At 44.0% G+C, this 13412-nt stretch overlaps 1 long non-coding RNA gene across 1 annotated transcript in view; it reads left to right on the forward strand.

The window, feature by feature from the left end:
* The first annotated feature begins 43 nt into the window (after positions 1 to 43).
* The window catches only part of LOC140215908 (uncharacterized), a 36515-nt gene continuing 23146 nt past the window's right edge, over positions 44 to 13412 (forward strand). The window contains exons 1-2 of the long non-coding RNA XR_011892502.1: positions 44 to 570; positions 1195 to 1322. This is a non-coding gene — a long non-coding RNA (uncharacterized lncRNA). The remainder of the gene's footprint in view (positions 571 to 1194; positions 1323 to 13412) is intronic.

Genomic DNA, 13412 nt, shown 5'->3' on the forward strand with positions numbered 1-13412 from the left:
AATAAATGCGCTCCGCAGCGTAGTGCACGAGGCCGCTGCTTGTCATTCGCTTTTCGCCATATTGGATTTGAGTGGCTTCGCCAGTATGCGTCACTAAAGCTTGCGTAGACAACAGGTCGGCTATCTTGATTAAGTTGTACTAGAGATAGGCTTAAATTTTGAAATTACTACTTCTTACTGGAGTGAAATATTATGCCTAATGACTTAACGCATATGTTTTGCTTTTTAAATAACTTACGTGAACAATATTTGTAGATAAGATAGGCGTCAAGTAACATGCTTACTTCTAAAAACGACTTGGTGTCCTGCTGATTCCCGAACTGGTTACCATTGGCTATGTTGGTATGTCTGGCGCCCGGGCCTAACCTGCACAGGTCGTTCCTGATCGCTTCCTTTCTTTTTTTTTTTGTTTTTTGACCAGCCTGCTGGTTTCGTTCTTCCAAAGCATGGTTGGTGGCGCTACAATTCAGACGTCCCTGATTGCAGTGACGCAATTTTGTTTAATATTCCGCAGGCCTTCTACTTAGAGCTGAAGATACTACCACGTGATAGATAACGTCAAGAAATTAGGTAAGTATGATCACGCACACCTTGTCAAGTACAATTTATGTGCTAAAACAAATATTTCAAATTTTGCGTAATTAAAGTCAATGGCCTAATTAATCGAACTTCAAAAAAAAAAGAAACACTTTGTGCAACATAAGAACAAAATGCTGTCGGTGTCATCCGCGTAATGTGTGACTGTCTTGCAATGCTTGGTCCAAATTACAGGAAAAAACCAGCATATTTCTGGTCTTTAACAAAAAGTGTGTGCTTGTCTCTGTCAGCTGTTCAGTTTATCTCCTCGCCCCAAGTCCCGCTGTTACATTTTGAATTACTTAATTATTTAAGTGCTTATATTCAGTGGCAATATTGTTCATACTTAAATATAGTATCAAAGAAAACAAACTTACACCAAAAGGAAATTGCGGGGTTTAACGTTCCGAAACTGGAAAAGTTGGTTAAGAATATGGTTCCGTGTTTTCGGTATTATTCGCTAAGTTAACTCTCGAAGCGTTTTATGCATAATAGGTGAAAACAAAAACAACAAAACAAGAAAACCCGAATTTTCTTCCCTTGCATTTCCATGAAATTCCTTGCCCCTTTCCTTTCTCACATCTTACCAGCATGACGGTTTTGAATGATTTATTCCAGGCATAATCGTCCTGTAACAAGGAAAAGAGACACGGCAGTACCCAAGACAAGCTCCCTTGAACAGAGCGAACGGAGGAGAGGAGGTGAATCCTTCCTCTCCCTTCGACGTTTTTCAAGCCGCCATCAAGGTCTGTTTTTCTCCGGCATTGAAATTAGATACACACACAGAAAGAAACACCGATTCGAAGAGAAGAAAGACCAACATAAAACCAACGATTACGATACATATATATATATATATATATATATATATATATATATATATATATATATGCATGAAACCCCAGTTATGAGGAACGCCGTAGTGAAGGGGGCTCCGAGTTGATTTGAACGACCTGTAGTAATTTTGCTTGCACATACCTAAATCTAAATAGCTGAGTGTTTTTTTTTTTTTTTTTCATGTACTGCCCTACCGAAGTGCGGCTGCACCGCCGCAGGGAATCCCACCCTCGCGCTTAGCAGCGGAACGTCATACCAACCGAGCTACCGTGCTGCGTTTATTGCGCTTTAAATGCAGGCAATAAGATGTCAATAAGTCGTCCATCTGCACTTCTCCCACTTATAATGAGTCTAAGGGCATTTCACGCCTGTCTTCAGCGTTTCTTTCCCTCTCTCTCTCTCTCGTCGCTGCATAAGTAGATGCACATGCGTGCGCATAGACACCGCAGGAGTCTGCTGTCACTGCTTGTTCTCGTATGCGCGCATGGCACGCTACCCTCAGGGCTGGTAAAACAAGAGAGACATGCGTGCAGGGGCGTTAAGAAACGCCGGCGACAGCGAACAACGGCGCCCATGCATGCACGGAGCCACACTGCGCCTCCTCGTTTCCAGGTGACCAACTCTGCATAAAGCGACGTGCGAACAAAAAATTTTCGTTTCGGTGGAGCTGTCACCGGCGGTATTTCACGACTGAGTCATCTGTCACGCGGCCATGAAATCGAATGCGAACGTGCGGTGATTTGGAGGTCTCCTTTTCCAGCCCAGTATTGTACACGCTTCTGTTTCCTTTCTGTAGTTTTCATTTTTCAGTGTTCTTTTGTTTCCATCCGTCATTTTCCATTTCATCACTAGTCTTCTTTTGCTTTGGCGTTTTCCTCACGTACACGGTTCGTAAAGAAAGTGACACACGTCTGGGAAATTAGATGCGTGGCCTATATTTCGTAACGATTCTTTTGCAGTTCTATTCCTCGGCGCGGTGGCTAGCCATTCGTTAGATCGCTAGCTTACCCGCGCCCTGTTCGGCCGAGAGTCATTACCGACGGGTGATAAACATAAATTCAATCCAGAAGAAAATAATCGTTACAAGTTACTTACAGCGATCGACAAATCAGTCATACAATGGGTGGTTCACAAGAATATGATTATTTTCACGTTTTTCTCTCTCAGAAAGGCCGCACAAGCCAAATGCATGTATATATTAATGACATCATTAACCGTATGCTAGGCTAGTGATTTCAAAGGATTTTGTTCCTGTTCAATGAGCTGCACAGTCTCACAGACGAGAATTGTCTGAGCGCTTAATGCGCTGAAACAAGTTTCTTGCTACTGATGTAGAATGTGTATGTGCGGTCACTAAACTAACCGTAGTTCATGGCTTATGTAGTGCATCACGTTATTAATTCGTTCGCGCTGTTTAGTTGCATATTTATTTGAGAGGAAGGTGTCGTAAAGAAATAAAAAAAGCATCTTTGAGAAAAAGCCATACCGAGGGCACAACGAGATCTCCAGAATGAAGACGCCTGAACTTTTTATCCTGTTTCCACAGGCATTCCTGTGCCATGCTTCAACTTTGGATCATGCCCCAAGTGCGTGCTCAATCGTTATCATATAAGACAATTATCTTTCGTGGCTGTCTGATTGGAAAGCTGCCTCTTGGAACGGGCCTGCCCATGTGTTTCTGACGATGGCTGTTGCAGCAATAATTACGAACAGCACCTGCTGCTTAAGCTCAGTCGACATCGAGCCATCCCGTGGGCATGGCGAGGTCTCGAGAATGAAGCCGCCTGAACTTTTTATCGTGTTTTTACAGGGTATTAAGCATGGCAAAATTTTAGGAGTCATGATAGGCTCATCATTCTATTGCCATGCCCGGCAGTGTCTGCTGGTTTAGTGCTGGAGTGCATTTCATCATTGTTATTAATGCCTGTCCGGGATGTTGAGCCAAACCCTGGGCTTGAAACTGTCGAGCAGATGCTTAGTTAACTTATGAAAGGGCAGAAAGCGCTAATAGAAGATATCAGGCAAGCTAAAGAAATCAGGATTCTCTTTCTAAACAACAGGCAAAGGTCAATGAAAAGATGCAAGGAATCGACATCACTTTAACGAATGTGCACAGAAATGAAGAAAAACTTGACACATTGGTGCAGGAAATGGTAGCCGCTATTCGCTCACAGCAAAAGACAATAACTGAGTTGGAAGATCGGAGCCGCCGAAATAATCTTCTTGTATTCCGAATACCCGAAGCTGTTAGCGAAACAACTGATGATCTCAAGAAGAAAATGCTGCAGGATGTCTTCCATGAACGCCTCGTTGTCTAAGTTAACACTTTGGAGCGGATACACAGACTTGGATAGAAGCGCGAGGGCAGAGTGCGTCCAGTGATCATAAGGTTTTTTTACTACAATGAAAACATGAATTTACCCGCCGTGGCTGCTTAGTAGCTATGGCGTTGGGCTGTTGAGCACGAGGTCGCAGGATCGAATCCCAGCCACGGCGGCCGCATTTCGATGGGGGAGAAATGCGAAAACACCCATGTACTTAGGTTTAGGTGCACGTTAAAGAACACCAGGTGGTCGAAATTTCCGTAGTCCTCCACTACGGCGTGCCTCATAAGCAGAAAGTGGTTTTGGCACGTAAAACCCCATAATTTAATTTAAATTTAAAGATTAATTTATTTGGGAACTGCAAGAAACTAAAGGGACGCGGCTATTCGTTATGAAATGAATATTCGCAGTCCACTTTACAAAAGTGTTAGAGACTCTGAATAGTGCGAAGCAAGAAAAGGAAAGAGGCGCGAAAATTCGGCTCAAACATGATAGGATTTTCGTTGATAAAGAGGCATTCGTCTGGGAGAAAGGAAATCACTGCGGCACCAAGGCAGAGCGGGCGCTCGCAACTGATAGTAAAACAACGTGGCAGCATAGAACGAAAGAGCGGAATTTCACGTTTATAAACGTCAATGCACGTAGCCTCCTTAATAAAACTGGTCAACTTCAACACATCATTATGCTTTATCAGCCAGATATCCTCGCAGTTACAGAAATATGGTTGCGTCCTGAAATAGCTGACAGTGAGATAATACCTACTTATAAAATGATTCGAAAGGATTGTGATTGACATGATGGTGGTGTCGCACTTATCTTTAAAGAAGAAATCGAATTTTTTGCGGTTAGAGAATGCCCTAACACAGAAGTATATGGTGCAGTGTGAACCTTGCCGTTTTTTCGTGTGTCATTGCAGCGGTTTATAGGCCTCGCAACACCCCTCTCATATTTCTTGAGTCACTTCAAGACTATCTCTGAACTTCTGTGTCGGCCAATGCAAAAGTAATCATTGCAGGCGATTTCAAGAGAGAGAGAAAATAATACAGAGTAAGGCAGGGAAGTTAACCAGATGTAGTTCCGGTTGGCCACCCTGCACGTGGGGAAGGGTTAAGGGGGAGAAAAAGAGAAAGAGAGTGGAAGGGGGAGATAGAGAGGAAGAGAGACGCGCACGAACCAAGCGCGTACACTATAGAGATGTAGGGGGCGACATTCTTTAAGTCTATCGTGAAGCCCCGTAGACCGCAGGAACCATCAGCCATATGTCCTTTGGGAGTCGTTGAGGTAGGCACGATTGATGCTAAACACAGTGAGGCAAGGCTGGACATTACTTTTAATAATTATATCACACAAATCGTTAAACATGCAACAAGGATAGGAATCTTCACGGAATCAATGTTGGACTTGGTTTTTGTTAGCAGTAAAATAACTGAATAGGACGTGTCCCTTAAAGGAGGGCTCTCTGATCACAAGCTCGTCTAAGTTTCCTTAAAGCAGCAGACCACCAAAACATGAAAAAAGGTGAACTAGTTGTGTTAGACATTTTTTCAAAAGCTGACGATGTAAGCCTCTTGGACTTTTTGAAAACATCCTTGGACTCATTTGATGTGGAGGATGACGTCAACATATTGTGGACAAAGTTTAAACACATTGTAAACTATTGCCTACAAATGTTGCTTCCCCCAAAAAATAAACTAGTCAGAAAGCACAATCCTTGGATAAATCATGAGGTTATCCAACTTAAACGTATGATAAAACGCAGAAACCGCAAACGAGAAAAGTATACAAACGAAATCTCGAGCTTTTCTTTGATGCTCAAAGATAAACTAGCGGCAGCGAAAGAAGAATACTTTTCAGAAAAGCTCACGCAATTTATGAAAGCTTCCCCACAGCGTTTTCAGCGTCACCTTTCACGCTGGTATGAAAAAAATGAGGTTCATTAAAACGGATTGTCGTTGTATTGCTGACCAATCAAAAATCGCCAACAGATATAGTGCTTATTTTCATTCCGTGTTCAGCCTTCCTACTTCTTCGCCCCCGAATTCCAGTAGAAGAAGGTGCGCAATACCATATGGCATGCCAGATGCTGTTTTGTCTGAAGAAGGTATATTTTCCCTCCTACGTAAGTTAAACCCAGAAAAGTCGCCTGGCACTGATTCTATTCCTAATGATCGCTCGAAGCGATACGCTGAATGGGTTTCTAAATATTTACTTGTCATATTTAAGGCTTCTTTAGAGCAACGGCGCTTACCAACTGATTAGGTATAGGCTGGAATAGTACCTGAACATATATCTAGAAGCAAGCCCATCCCTGATAACTAGAGACTTATTTCTGTCACGTGAACCTGTTCCAAAATACTTGCGCATGTCTTGGCAAAGTGCTTATCCGAACACCTTGAGACACCAGGAAGCTAATTACCAATCAATATGGTTTCCAACTGAAGTTATCTACTGTTACCTTACTTCTAGAAACAATGAATGACAGAGATCAAGTGGATGCAACTTGCTTGGACACGTGCAAAGCATTTGACCGTGCTCCGCATGAAGAGCTTGTTAATAAGCTTTGACCTTGGTGTAAACAGAAGTAGTGTTGTGAATAAAAGCATAACTCACCAACAGAACTCAGTTCGTGGAGGTAAATGACTCAAAATCTGACGTCCTGGGGGCGTGCTCTGGTGTCCCTCAGGGGTCTGTTCTAGGTTCCATATCATTTTTATGTTACATCAATGAGATGGCAGCTTCCATCCCGTCCCATGTTACAGTCCGCCTATTCGCGGATGATTGTTCAATTTACTCGGTTATCTCAAAACAAGAAGACCAATTCACACTAAACTTTGCTTGGAACACTATTATTCAATGGTGCAAAGCATACAAAAATGAAAATAAATTATGCAGAAACATCATATATTACCATCAAAAACAACACCAAAAACGTATTTTCTTTTGATTATGAAATGAACGGGCAGTTTTTAACACGGGTCAACCATTTAAAACATTTAGGCGTCACTATATTATAAAATCTAAACTGGCATGCACATATCATTAACATATGCTCTAAAGCCAAAACTAAGTTGTGGTTCATCAAAAGAAACGTGAACCTTGCTTACACAAAAGCAAAACAAGCTGCCCATCTCGCACTGGTACGTCCAACACAGGAATGTGCGAGCGTCGTATGGGATCCGCATCATAAAAACCAAGTTGATAAAATTTAAGAAGTTCAGAGAAGGGTGGCTGGGATCATTTTATTTAGATATAAATCTACAGACTCCGTGAATGACATGTTTCGTGAGCTAAACTTACCTTCACTTTCAAACCCAAGAAAGTTCGCCAGAATAAGATTTCTTTATCTGTTGCGTAATAATCACTTCAACCTAAACACAAGCCCCTACTTGAAGCAGCGTTCCTCGCGAGCTGTGCGAACTTCTCCCAAAGATCAGATTACACCCGTGAAGGCCGGAATCAACTCCTTTAAGTGCTCTTTCTTTCCAAGAACAATAGCTGAATGGAATACCCTGCCTCAGGACCTCTTACGAGCAGATAACCTGCTCAATTTCGAACATTGCTTGGGCTGTTACCTATTCGAATAGAAATTCTTGCCGTTATCTGGTCTTTCTTGTCATGTCTTTGCGGGAGTTCCAATTTTCACGGGTCTGAAACTTATCGCACTGTTATGACTATCGATCGGTAATTATGTTGTATTTGCGGCCTGTATCCACATAGCCACTGGGTGATCGTTTTATAGTGGTTGTTGGTTTTGAGTTGATTGAACTAAGTTTGTATAAATATTGTACTTGTGGCTGTGTGCACTTGTTAAATTGTATTGTTTGCATTCACCCTGTAACAGCCTTACGACTGACAGTACTCACAAATAAATTAAATCAAAATAAATCTTTGTGCGACGGTGTGTGCTACTGTATGTAATTTGCGGAAGCTCTCAAACAACATGGAGAAACGCATTATCTCCTGGCTTTTATCTTGAGCGTTGAAAATACTCGCACAGGTTGCAAGAGATGCACATCATGCAGAAGCAGCGACTCATGCTCCAGGCTACATTGATGAAGCCCTATAGGTTTTCGTGGGGTGCTCTGAGATCATCATTATCCCAATTTGTCCAACGTTCTTCGGCACTACCAATAGCGACCGGTTTTTGCTGCAAGGAAATGACCGAGGAAACTGAAAGTGTGAGGATATGAATAAAAATAATAGGAAAGGAGAAGGGGACCATGGACGAAAGTATTTATTTATTTATTTGTACTGCTATTTCCTATTAGGAATCTAGCAGGGTGTCAAATACATACGTAGGTTACGATAGGTTGTATATAACATATTAGAATGTATGTACAGATTACAGGAAGTTAAAAAAAATGAACAAGTAGCAAGCATGAGGAAAACACACTTCATTGTCACGTACAAAAAGTAACCAGCACTCATTACCCCAAATGTGACACAAATAATGGTTTTGTAGATTGTAGGACTTGAATGTTTGTTACACCCTTCCATTCATCAACAGTTTGAGGAAAGTACAGAATATCTGAAACAGTTCCTTTTGGTCCAAAAGGGGTTAATGTCAGCTCGTGTGCCTTGTGGCGTACCTGGTAAAAAAATGAAGACAGATTTTGTGGACTTTGTTTTATAACATTCTAAAGTATAGGTTATAGAAATCTTAGTCGGAACGTACGACTTTTTGTGCTATGGGTTAAAATTTGCATCTTTCTAATCATTTTGTTACTGAGGTACGTGCGAAAGTGTAGCAAATAATGCGAACAGCCTTCTTTCGCACTTGTTCAAGTTTATCTATGCTAGTTTTACTGAACGGGTCACAGATTATTCAAGCATGGTCCAAAATATCAAGAATTACAGTAGCTTCGTAGTACCTAGGAACATATATGCTCCCCCAGAAGAACTATCATTTTTAATAGAAGGAAAGAAAATTTCTATATAAAGACAAGCGTTGCGGACATTTTACGTATATATTTTTTGGTCATCGTTTGCATTCGCGCAGTGGGCTTTGAGAACTAAAGAGATATATATGTAAAATACCGGGGCATCCAAGTAGTTTATGTAACATAGCAAGAGCGGGCTTTTTATTAAAATTCTGGCTCCATTGATAGTGCCAGCTATAACGAAAAAGTTAGCTAACAGGGACGCAATCGCTTCATGCAATTAATATTACTTTCAGTGCGCGCGTTTTGAATGAGCAAAACCAGTTTAACTGATTGGCTGGGCGTCCGGTGTTTGTGTGAAGCACTGCTTCACACAAACGCGATAGTATCGCGGTAAGTGATCGTCCGTGAATATGTTCAAGTTCTCTTCGAAGAAAAAAAATGCAAGATGCTGAAGATCGCCCTCAAGAGTGTAACGCGATAGCATTCAAAGATCCCTGGCTGCTTCTCGCGTTTCCCGGCAACTGCAGCTTATGTAACCGTTGTGTTTACCGGTAAACGCTGGTGGCGAACGCTATGCATGAAAGCTAGCTTTCTGGTGGAAGCGCGGCCGGGATGCGCGGAGGCGAGTGCCATCTGGAGGTGTTGCAAGGAACCGGGCACGTCGCTCTATGCATGATAGAAACGCTGGAAAGGGTTTTGTGTTTGATTTCCACGTAAAAGAATTAGGTTGTCCCGTATATTCAAATTACAATCTGACTCTATCATGTCCGTAGGTTGTGTGCAAGTCGTACTTTATGATTTGTTTGACATATTTTACGTTGACAGAAATTCAATTAGTTCAGTAATTTCTTGCCGGAACACGGAGGGCCTGTGGGGTTGGGTATGCGTGGTTCGGAAAAAATTTTCGCGAAATGCAGTCGACGCTAGACGCTGACACCGAATATCTGCGACACGGGACCCTTAATACTAGAGCATTGAAAAATCAGAGGACACCTAAGGACAACTTTTGAGTTGTGAGTCTAAAAGCATTAATGTCCAATTAAACGTCGCTGAGCGGTTCTTGGAGTTACGAACTCCTCGCGAGCAAGCGAATGCATTGAGACGTTTGGTCAGCGCCTCCTAGATAGCACAAGGCCGGTGCACTTCGATGCATGACGAAATACTACCTTGCCCGACTGCGATAGAATTTAATGAGGACGCTCCCGAGTAAGTAATGAGGAGTCTGACGTCACCGCTTTCGTCACGCCGGTCTTGGCAATGGCAATTTTGGCCCATCTAACATGATGTCGTCATGCAGAGCGCGCCGGCCTGCTATCCTTGAGACGCTGGTTTATCCCATAGGGTTTCATACAACAATTACTAGAGGGAACTCTGGTGCAGCCCCAATAGGAGCGGTTGTACCAGCATGGGAATTATGCGAGGTAGATGGATTTGCGTAAACTTCGTTTTTCTGGCCTCAAGCGGCTTTGTGACTTTGTAAACAAATCATTTTCAACAATGTACTGCGTCATAAAGAATTAAATCAACATTATTAAAATTGTCCGACGGCAGGATTCAAACACAGGCCCTCTATCACAGAAGCCTGATATTGAAACCACTAAGCCATGGGCGCATGCATCGACAAGTGAGGTGAAATGCCCTTATGAATTTATTGCGGGCATGCCATTGCCTTCAGACGCTTGGCGCGTTTCGATTTGGCCACCTCGAGAAGCATTTCATAGCGAGTGTGCGTGTTCGCGGCGTCTTCTGCACATTGAACAGTATAGATTGCTCGGAAATTTACGACAGTGAAATCATCTAAAGCCCTATATACAAAGCCGCAAGAACGTCTGAATCCACAAATATGAAGATCAGACAAGTCCATGTACTTCCCATCATTCCAACGGTGGGTCAATGACTGCAGCGTGAGAGGTATTTCTAGTATATTGTAGGAAGCCAGCTGGTAAGACGTGGGGATTCTGAGCATGTGGTCGTAGGTTCGAAACTCACTGCCTCCAATGTTTTTCCTTTCGAGTTTTTTTAAATGTCTTTGTAGCGCTTACCGTGGCTAAGATAAAACGCAGGCGAGGGCTTGCGTGGAAGATGAACGCGTGGATAACACAGGCGTCCGACACCGAGAGGGAAGGCTACGTGGCATTGCGGCGATGCCCTTTCCATTCACGCAATACTTAGCGCGCCAGTGCGCAGCAGGTGTTCCCTTTCGTCACCTCTGCTTCGTCGAGGGCTGCACGAGACGTTGCGTCGCAGGCAATGGAAAATGTAGGTGCCGTTTCTCTGGTTCAGACGACATACACTGGCGTTGAGGGGCTCGTGTCGCAGAAAAGCCGGTGTCGGCGGCGTTGGCCGTGAGTGAAAAATAGCGGAAGGCAATTCATAAATAAAAACAACTTGCAAGATGGGCTGGGTGGGAATCGAACTAGGGTCTCCGGAGTGTGAGACGGAGACGCTACCACTCAGCCATGAGTTCACTGCTGCAAAGTGGGACAAAAGCGCCTCTAGTTAATGCGGTGTTGCCTTAGAAACATGCCGTAGAAAGTTATACTGTGGTGTATATCGGTTATTATGAGTATGTAAATTACAGAAGTCGTAGGTAAACGCGTAGCGAAGTACCCTGCAACACGGAGACAGAACTACTATTTCCCGCAGCCCACGCCTCCATCGCCAAGAGAGCGTTTGCTGCCCTTCTCGACTTTTTTGTCGAAACTCAACTGAGAGCGCGGCTATAAGCCCCGCATTGCTTCTTCTTTTTCAACCCTCTTGCCTTTTTTTTTCTTTTTTTTTTCTCCGCTCTCTTTCATTCTCTCTTAATCTTTTCCTTCCCACTTCCCCTACCCTGTGCAGTGCTGTTGAGGTGTCCTCCTTTGAGAGACAGTTACGGCACTGCACTTCTCTCTTCCCTTCACCCTTATAATCACTACACGCTCACAGCGCGATTCCTAGGTGCAGCCTCCGATGCGGGACGCCTCTGACGTGATCGATGCGCCGTTGCGCGTCTGGTGGGAAAGCGTCCCCTGCGATGTGCGCCGTGCTGCTAGCGAAGAGTCATGCATCTGCGTGGTGCTCCCAAGCGAGATAGAGGACGATCCCATCGAGGCGTCAGACCCATGATCGCGTCGGCCTTCATGGCGCGTCTCGGCCCGGCTGTCCGTGCTGATCACGATCATTTCTCCCTCCGAGACACCGAGTTCTTTGGTTCGTTCCGATTGCTCAGGCGCATGTTTCGTCTTTCTGTAACTCAAGAGCATACCAAGCGAATGAGTGGGCGATGCGAACGGGGTGCGATAACGCTATCGCGTTCCACTCTTGAAGGCGAAGCTTAAGCGTCCTCCAAGTTTTTTCCAGGCCATTTGATGCTTTCGGATCAAAATTGTTTTCAGCAAAATTTGCTGTTACTTTTTCAACATGTTTAGTCCACCTGAAATAATTAGGTACCCAGAGACCTAAGTATTTGTATTGCGCGGCCTCTGAAAGTGAAACATCAATGTACGATACAGAAGCTTGAGGGGATGTTTCTTGCTCGTAATAGACATCAGGACAGTTCTTTTTGAAAAAAATTGACATTTTTCAGGCTTTACACAATGAAAAAAAACTTTTTGGTATACTCCATTGAACTGCTTTTGGTCAATGGGTTTTCTTGGCGCATATATACATTTTCGGGGACACTTACCGCTGCAATCGTGACCTGCCTGTTGTCACCCATTGCGTATGACAGGAATAGTTGGACAGCGTTCAGAAAGTCTGACAGTGAGAGTTGTTATATTTCGTCCTTTTTTATATGTTATACGAGACATTTTCACACCAGTGATCCCTTCAAGCAGCCACTCAATAAAAAATTTCGGACGTGCCGTGGTGATGTTGAAGTTATGGCAACCCGCCGTGGTTGCTCAGTGGCTATGGTGTTGGGCTGCTGAGCACGAGGTCGCGGGATCGAATCCCGGCCACGGCGGCCGCATTTCGATGGGGGCGAAATGAGAAAACACCCGTGCACTTAGATTTAGGTGCACGTTGAAGAACCCCAGGTGGTCGAAATTTCCGGAGTCCTCCACTACGGCGTGCCTCATAATCAGAAAATGGTTTTGGCACGTAAAACCCCATAATTTTAGAAGTTACGGCATTGCGCCGGCAAGCGCAAGGGTGCGGGAGGAAATCCCGGCAGCAGAGAAGGCGACGTTTTGATAAGGGCGAAAAGCAAAATCGCCTGTGTACAATGCACTATAGGGCGCAAGTAAAAAAATTTCCCATCTGGTCAATATTATTCCTCGGTCCCACACTACTGCGTGACTCATAATAATATCGTGGTTTTGGCACGTAAAATCCCAGAATCTTATTATTTCGACAGAACCCATCTTACGATGGTTATCGACGGTAACTTTTTGGGCATCATTCGTAGGAACTGGACGCCTACTAAGATTCTGTTCTATCCGCTACAGACTGGTACTGTCGAGCAAGTGGTTCCTTCCGTGCAGCATTAATTCTACCGCGCGCAGTTGCTACTTCGTGCCTGCACGTGTCACCCTGCTACGCCTTCTCTTGTGCCCAACTGCGGCTGCTCTACGTGGCTATCGGAAGAGTGACATCTGCTTCGCAATTGTCGCCTTGTGCGGCCTTTAGCGTTCCGTTGCTCGCACTTGCCGCATTTCTGCCCTAGGACACCAGTACGCATGCGCCAGCTGTCGGGGGGAATACGAGGGAGCCACCAAAGCATCCGTTCACTTTTTGGGCAGCGGTCGTAGGAACTGGACGCCTACTAAGAATCTGTTCTCTCCGCTTCAGGTTGGTTTTGATATTATTT

Source organism: Dermacentor andersoni, chromosome 2, assembly GCF_023375885.2.
Source record: "Dermacentor andersoni chromosome 2, qqDerAnde1_hic_scaffold, whole genome shotgun sequence".
Taxonomy (NCBI): domain Eukaryota; kingdom Metazoa; phylum Arthropoda; class Arachnida; order Ixodida; family Ixodidae; genus Dermacentor; species Dermacentor andersoni.